Genomic DNA, 7,934 nt, shown 5'->3' with positions numbered 1-7,934 from the left:
ATCCACGTGGTCCACGTTGCGGACCACGTGGACGAGTGGATGGTAGTTGAGCGTCTCCCAGGGGTGTTCTGTCTTCAGTTTCCTCACTCTCCTTGCGTCAGCAGCAGTGGTGTATCGGTTAAGGTGTTCGGCTGCTGACCCGAAAGGCGCGGGTTCGATCCTGGCCGCGGTGGTCGCATTTCGATGGAGGCAAAATGCTAGATGCCCGTGTTCTGTGCGATCTCGGTACACGTTAAAGAATGCCCGATGGTCAAAATTTCCGGAGCCCTTCGCTACGGCGTCTCTGATATCATACCGTGGTTTTCAGACATAAAACCCCGACGATTATTATTATTAATATTATCACTTTCCTTGCGTGTCAATGTGTGTGTTCGCAGTTACTGTGTTGGTTGAGACTCTGTGTCACCTGTGGCACATAACCGCATAACATTAACTCTGGTTTGCGGGTATGTGCCATACGTGACTGAGAGAAAGGTTTTCATGACGTATGCGACAGGTATTTTGCGTTATTCATGTCATCACCAGTGAATTGTGTTCGTCATACAGTGATCCCCTGCTGTGCCAATTTTGGTATATTACAAGTTATGGAGACGACCAGGAGAGCGCCCAGACGTAGGCGGCTAGATAGATAGATAGATAGATAGATAGATAGATAGATAGATAGATAGATAGATAGATAGATAGATAGAAACAGCCAAAGTGCCTGAGGCTCGCTAAGAAATGCTTCGCATTTAAAAGCGTCGTATTAAATGCGAAGCATTTCTTAGCGAACCTCTGGCACTTTGGGCGTTTCTATCTACGTATCTATCTATCTATCTATCTATCTAGCCGCCTACGTCTGGGTGCTCTCATGATCGCCTCCTTAACTTGGTGTAGACCAAATTTTGCATGGGAGGGTAAGAGGATTTGACGAATATGACTGCCGGGCCTTGACATGAATAACGTTAAAATCCTGCCGCGTACGTCGTCAAACCCTTTCCACTAGACACGTGTCGCACATACCCGTTTACCACGGACCGCGGTGTACGGGTATGCGCCACAGGTGATTGACAGTTTATATCTACCCAGGAAGGGAGAGAACAGACATTGGTAACTTAAATGCTAGAGCGTTAAGGAAAACCAACATCGGCAGCGTTGACTCAACGAATGGAAAGAATGAAAATGAGGATCCCAGGAGGAATCGAACCCAAGCATTCAGCGTGGCAATCAGGTATTCTACCACTGAGCCACGCCAGGTCTGTAAAGTGGTTTGGAAAAACAGCCTACGCAGGCGTAATAACGGTGCAGCGTCAATTGTGGCAGTGGTGCTGGCTATCTAATTTTACAAGAAAGCAATAAACACTGCATGATAGTCCTACGATGTGTACTCCTACGATACAGGCGTCATATCAGATTAACGTCCGTAGTTCGAGTGTTGGCTCAGCTTTTAGAGCAGTCTAATAAACGATATGTTTGTATTTCTATTATTCAGCAAGCTAGCTATATTGAAGCATTGCTCGACCCCGGAGGAATACATCAACGAAAGTTACGTATGATATTCACATCATCGCACCGTAAAGTGCACTTAGACCGCCAGAACGACGCAGCATTTCTTACGATCTTCATTTCTTACGAGGCTGTGCGATGGCCTCATGCTGACCGAGGACGATGCCAGATTGACTGACAGCCGCTTGGTAGACTATGCTACGTAGGCCACTTACGCACAGGTATAGTCTACGAATACGACAAACACCATCCACTGATGTTGGTCTACGTACCACTATCCAGGCCTACCAGCCTCGACGGCCTATACCTCACCAACGCGAAGGGTGGCTTCAGGTTCCGACACGTCGCCGGCTCTGTCGACAGACAATTTGTCGACACAATGACCGAGGCATCCACGAATTCCAACAGCTCTACTGTACCACATACTTCACTACACATGGACCCCTCGTCACCACGATCACGACCGGATCCTATAACAATTCATGACCAGCTGCTGGTGCTCACTGATCACGGTAATCATGCCCTTGTTCAAGAACTGTCAAGAACTTCTTGCACACGTGTACACGGGTTCGTGAAACATGCGTGCGTTTTCGGGACACGTATCAGCACTACATATCAGCTTACCGCTTCTGGTGTTGGTAATACCCACGTTGCCATTGACAGCGTTACCCAACCGTAAACAACTGGTTATATACACATATGAGGCTCTTCAACATATATATGTGTGTGCGTATAAAATTTATACATATCTTTAGCGTCATTTTATAACGTGTCGCTATGTAAAAAACTTACGCCACAGTCACCTACCCGCCGCATGCTTCGCATAATATCGACTCCCACGGTACGTGAGATCTGCCGAATTTTTTTGGTATTCCTTACATTCATTTCGTATCTCACAGGCTAAAGAAAGCGGGAAGTAGATACGGTGTCAACGTTGTTTTTACGGCTGCTAATAAGCTAGGTAAGAGTTGTGCCGCTGTGCTGAGAAAAAATGAGCGAGTAATACACAAGAAGCGGGCCAACATTTGTTTCGTACAACACACCAACAAATTAACTGATTGCCGTATAGGTGTGGTTTATAAGGTTCCATTTAGCTGCGCGCCCGCTTCTACGTAGGACAGACGGGTCGCTGTGTTTAGAGATTATTAAAACATAAGAGGTCGCTCCGGATGCTCACCTTCTAACTTTTCTTTAAATTGGCGATAGTGTAAGTGCACGCGAAAATTCAATGAATGCGCACTCATGTACCGGCACAGAAATGAATACACGCATCTAATGAGTGAAGCATGGCATATCGATAATAGTGGTATGCGTAAGTTAACCGTCGATTAATTTGCATAAAGAAGTAATCAAATGTTTTAACAGTTATCTTTCACGTAGACCGCCACGCTTGTGGGATTGATAGGTTCGCCTATATCCTGGGCATACGCACTTAAGTTTTCGTGCCTTCTTTTTTTTTTCCGCCGTTGTGCGGCCTTGCAGTTGTTAGTCGGCGTTTGTGGCGTCTTGACTTCTTTCCTGTGTCCGTGTTTGCACGCCCTGTCTTTCAGAATATTACTGTCATTTTCACAGTCAATATAAATTATCATGTAATGCCAGTTAACCGCATGTTTTTTTTTTTAATTCGATTTCTTCCACGATACAATTCAAAGAAATCCACGTCAGGTGATCTGCGTGGCACTCGGCTCGAGAAAAGACAATGACGTTTCCTCCGCGTGGCTCACGTTCCAATGCCCATTTAAGGCACTGACAAGCCAATTGGCTGCCATTCGTCTCGTCAGTGGTCTACCTGCCCGTATCTGCGGCGAGTCACCTCGGACGGACCTTTCGAACTTGAGCCCACTGGGAGCCGCCGCACTCGTCCTGGGGATAAGGTCCGGAGATCCTGACTGCCTCTGTCTGGCTCTTAATCTGGTCGAGTCCCATCAGGAACGTCGACCAATGCCGCGTCAACGTTCTCACCAGCGTCGCCGCCGGGGGGCCCCTCTCCTAGCAGTGTCCGGTCGCCTTTCGACTCTGTCACGACAGCCCGTTCCTCTGCCGTACTCTCACCGCGTCCACGCCTGCCCCGTACTCATCAGACGGCCGGTCTACCTTGCGCCCGCCAACCTCGGCCACTGCATCTTCCGGAGCCATTGCCAAACTAGTACGTTTCCCTGGAACCACGCTTCTCACAATCACGGCGCAGTCGAAGGCCAGTTTCGGCGTCAGCATTGCGAGCATCGAGGACACGGCGTTCCATTTCAAATTTTTCTGGCTCAGCTCGTGCCAAGGAAGAAATGCAGCCGCGGTTATGTCACCACTAGCTCAACAGCCATGGAATCTCTGCCCCTGGAGAACGTCCGAGCCCAGAAGAGGCACCGCTTGAGGCGACGGCTGATGCCGAGCCCAGTTCGGCAAAGTTCTCAGGTTGCCACTGGAAGCGGTGGGCTTCCCCCTTGGGAACACAAGGACAACCTCCGACGTCGGAGCACGCGCAAAACGCTCCCTTGTTGTCCAGGTGGGAACATCGAACGAGACGCACGGCCGCCTTCACGCCGATTTCCTGAGGCTACGGCCATACAAACGGCCCCACGATCAGGAGGACGCTGCGTTCTCGGGAAAAAGATTGTCCCTGTCGGCTGCCGTCACGCTGCCCATCGTATCCCCCTCCTGCAGCCAGTTGCACGAATGTGCCTCTCGGAACAACCAGCGGAAGTCCCGCGAGACATTGGCATCCGACGTGCGACGACTGCGGGTGGCGAATCCAGCCTGCTGGACTGGCCATCCGACACTACCTTCGGCACAATATACAGCGCCGATTCCGGCCTGCTCCCTGCCGGTAGCAAGATGGCCACTTTTTCAGGGAAGCAGGCTCGGCGTGCCGGCGCGACAGCTGTCCATCGTGCGAGACACGAAGCGGAAAAGCAAGAGCAACACGACCACAACATCTAGGTCAAATGTCACGGGCGGTAAACCAAGAGGGTGCATAACAGCGACGTATCCCTCATGGTTTCCGCCTGTTCACTCTGTGCTTTCTTTCGCTCGTGGTACGGTACTCGTGGACCTTAGAGGACGCCGCCGTCGCCAGCAGCTACTCGACACCGTCGTTATGGCTTTCGTAGTCGTCGAGCCTACAGCGATGCCCTCTGGAGCTGCCGTCCTGGGCCGAATAACTTTAAGTTAGTTTTATAGAAAGACACTTTTGCGAACGGGTGCTTCTCTTTGCCGTCACGACATGTGCTCGTAAGTGGGAGGTGGCGGTGGGGCATACTGTATCGGCCGCCAGCTAGGCGAATACGAAAATAAATGCTTACATATATGGATAAAAGGTATCCTCGCAGCTGTAAAGCTAGGACTCATGATCTTGCTGAAATGGTCTGGAGAATTCGTGGTTACCATAGGCATGCGCACGGTTCCCCATCAGGGGGGGGCAACGGTTCATCGCAGCGCCTCCCCCCCCCTACTAAGTCAATGTATGGGGTAGATTTTGCGCCCCCCCCCCCCCCCATTCTTAGGTGACTAGAACGGTCAATGTACGGGGTAGAATTTGCGCCCCCCTCTTAGGTGATGATGCGGGGCGCCCCCCCCCCTGCCCCCCCTACCCCTCTGTGCGCACGCCTATGGTGGTTACTTTAATCTGCTTTGAGTCATGTGGCCTCACCCCAGAGTGAATTTCTCCTGTAAAGGTTATTTCACTGCGAAGCGACATGGCTATGCCGTGAAACCACTTTTGAAGTGGGTGGCACTCCGAAAAACAGATTTGTTCGCGTGAAAACTTTCGAGCACTGAAGTTCGAGCCCGAATGAAATAAAATATGGTAATATTCCATCGAATGTTCGGAAACATTTAATATTCGCACAAGCTTAAGTGCGTAAGGACGGCGAGGTTCCGCCGCTTTAGCTTTAAACGCTTGCACGTGAACGCGTGCTCTTTAACGTTCTAATGGATCTAGTCGTTTCTAATGTTACACATTACTATCGTAACGCGATAACTCAAATAGATGTGACGTGTTTGAACAAATCTGAACTTAAGTGTGTTGATCGCCGAGCTTGTGCAGAGAAAGAAGGCGACAACACATTTAGGGGATATCATGTGATAATGACTTTACGTTTAATTTTTAAATGTCGGCATCAGTGAAGCTTCAGTCTGCGTTAGAATTGTTGATGAGTCAAACGAGACTACTTTCAAGCGTTTTGAAGCTACTTTTGCAGCTAAGCTTTATGTAACTAGGCCTGTCGTAACTCCGGGAAATGAAAACCCCTAGGGCACGTATGTGCCGCACAAACTGGGCAAACTCCACTACCCACCGCTGGTCCACTAAAAATGAAGAAGGGAACGCAAGGGCGAGAAATACCAACTGACACGGTGGATGGATGGATGGATGCTACGAGCGTCCCCTTTATAACGGGGCGGTGGTATGTGTGGCACCAGGCTCGACCAAAAAATAAAATAATATAAACACTTTTTCTCCTTTCTGTTTATGTTGGCCTATTGCCTTGTCTACTTCGCATAAATCGTTCTTACTATAAAAAAAAACATAATTTCACAGCCCAGTTCTCTGCCCCCTTACGACAGAATGTCCTTATTTTTCCCAGTATGTAATCTTGTCCTTTCTCTCTAGTTTTCTGCCACCAATACTCTGAGCGTCTCTTATTTATATTGCGGGCGTGTTGAGCTTTCCATTGTTGTTCCTAAAACCCAAGGCTTTGCAAAATATGAGCGCACCCCAGCTTTCAAAACACCTGCAAGTTGGCTTTTACGCAAGAATGTTTTCCACGCAGAACCTCTCGTTCCCAGCCTGCTTTTCTATCTCTAAGCACGTTCTCCCCTCCACATTCCAGCGAAAGTGTGGGCGCACCACAAAGGCTTTTCAAGACGTATTGCGTGAATGTCACACCTCATAGTAAGTTCCCCCATGTACTAAGAGAAGGGGATAAAAGAAAGACAGAAAAGGCACGAATTAGTGGTGAATGGGGGAAAAATATAGTTTGCCTGCTAGTCTGAGGTCGAGGCTATTCGTGTGGAAAACGAACTTGCGTTTGCATGCGCAGTAATTATTTTGCAAGCTGTCAATTAAGATCGTGCACGAAACGCGAAGCGCACGCGGAAAGCCAGACAAGACGACGCATGTCGCGAAACGGAGAATGCGGCAAAAGACGCACGCTGCTCAAAGAACTCTCCGAGATCGTGCACAAAACGCCAAGTGCATAGAGCAAGGCATTCAAGAAGGCGCATGTAACGGCCTAAAGGCGCGTACTGCTCGAATGGAAAACTTTAAAGGATCATGCGCTAAATTGAAAAGGGACTTTCTGTACCTTTCTGTGCCTTTCATGAAAATTCTGCGTCACCTTTGTGCCGTTTGCTACAAAACTTCGCTGGTGATCCACCTTCATAGAGTGGAATGGCTCATGAATTTTTACCATCAATCGTAGCTCTGTTCTGTTTTACATTTAGACCTTGTACATATGGCGCCGTCCGCAACATGAAATTCTAATCATGTAAGAGCTGCCTGTCGTGGTGGCTTTAGTTGGTATGGCATTGCGCTTCCGAGAGGTCGTCGGCTTGACCTCCAGTTGTGGCAGCCACATACGGTGATAATCGACTACAAAAACTAAGAAAAGGAAGTGGCGTCCTTCGTAGCCCATTGCGTAGTTTCCGGACATTCAATAATCCTACAAATAAGAGTTGTGCCTATAGATGTGCTGTTTACGGTTTACATTAACGTGGCTAAAAAAAGAGACCTTCTTTCAAGAGCGGAAAGGATTGCGCACTAAGAATTCTTCGTTTTTTTCTGTCCTAATGGTTTTTGTGCGAAACCCTCGTTAGTGTAACATCAATTCGGTAATAGCAGCTGGCTGCGGTATGCGAACTGTCCGCTTCAAACGACGTCAAACATTCAATAAGAGAACCATTAATGCTAGGCGTCAATGATGTTATAGAATGACGTTCAGCTTTGGAAGAGAAATTCGTGAGCAGACATAAAAACTTCAAAGAGAATTATCAGCGTTGTGGTAATTTACCAAAGGCGTATCGCGACCAGCTCAGAACTTGTATCCTTTTTCTCAAGTTGAGGCCAGGAGTTCTCGCACAATGAGCGCCTCTGCAAGATGACCTTGTCATTTTAACAGCGAAGCCGTTTAAGCCGACCGTAAAAACGTTTGTGTGTAGAAGTGTGTACAAAAAAATATCATCATCATTAACAGGTATGTGCCACGGAAATTGGACACATTCCACTACTCACCGCTGGTCCGCTAAAAATGAAGAAGGCAACAGACGGGCGGCAAACACCAATTAAGATTTCTAGACAGACGTAACCAGTAATTGATAAAAGTTTTAACAAACCGTCGGGATTAACCCAGTGATAAACATCGTGGCCGCACGTATCAGCTTCGCTGAGGCATCTGTACGGAGCGCTTCAGCGCGACGTACAACGAGAGAATACTAGGGAACGGAAATGCAACGGCGGC

Source organism: Rhipicephalus sanguineus, chromosome 1 (assembly GCF_013339695.2).
Source record: "Rhipicephalus sanguineus isolate Rsan-2018 chromosome 1, BIME_Rsan_1.4, whole genome shotgun sequence".
In the NCBI taxonomy this organism is placed as follows: domain Eukaryota; kingdom Metazoa; phylum Arthropoda; class Arachnida; order Ixodida; family Ixodidae; genus Rhipicephalus; species Rhipicephalus sanguineus.
Note: the sequence above shows the minus strand (reverse complement) of the source record.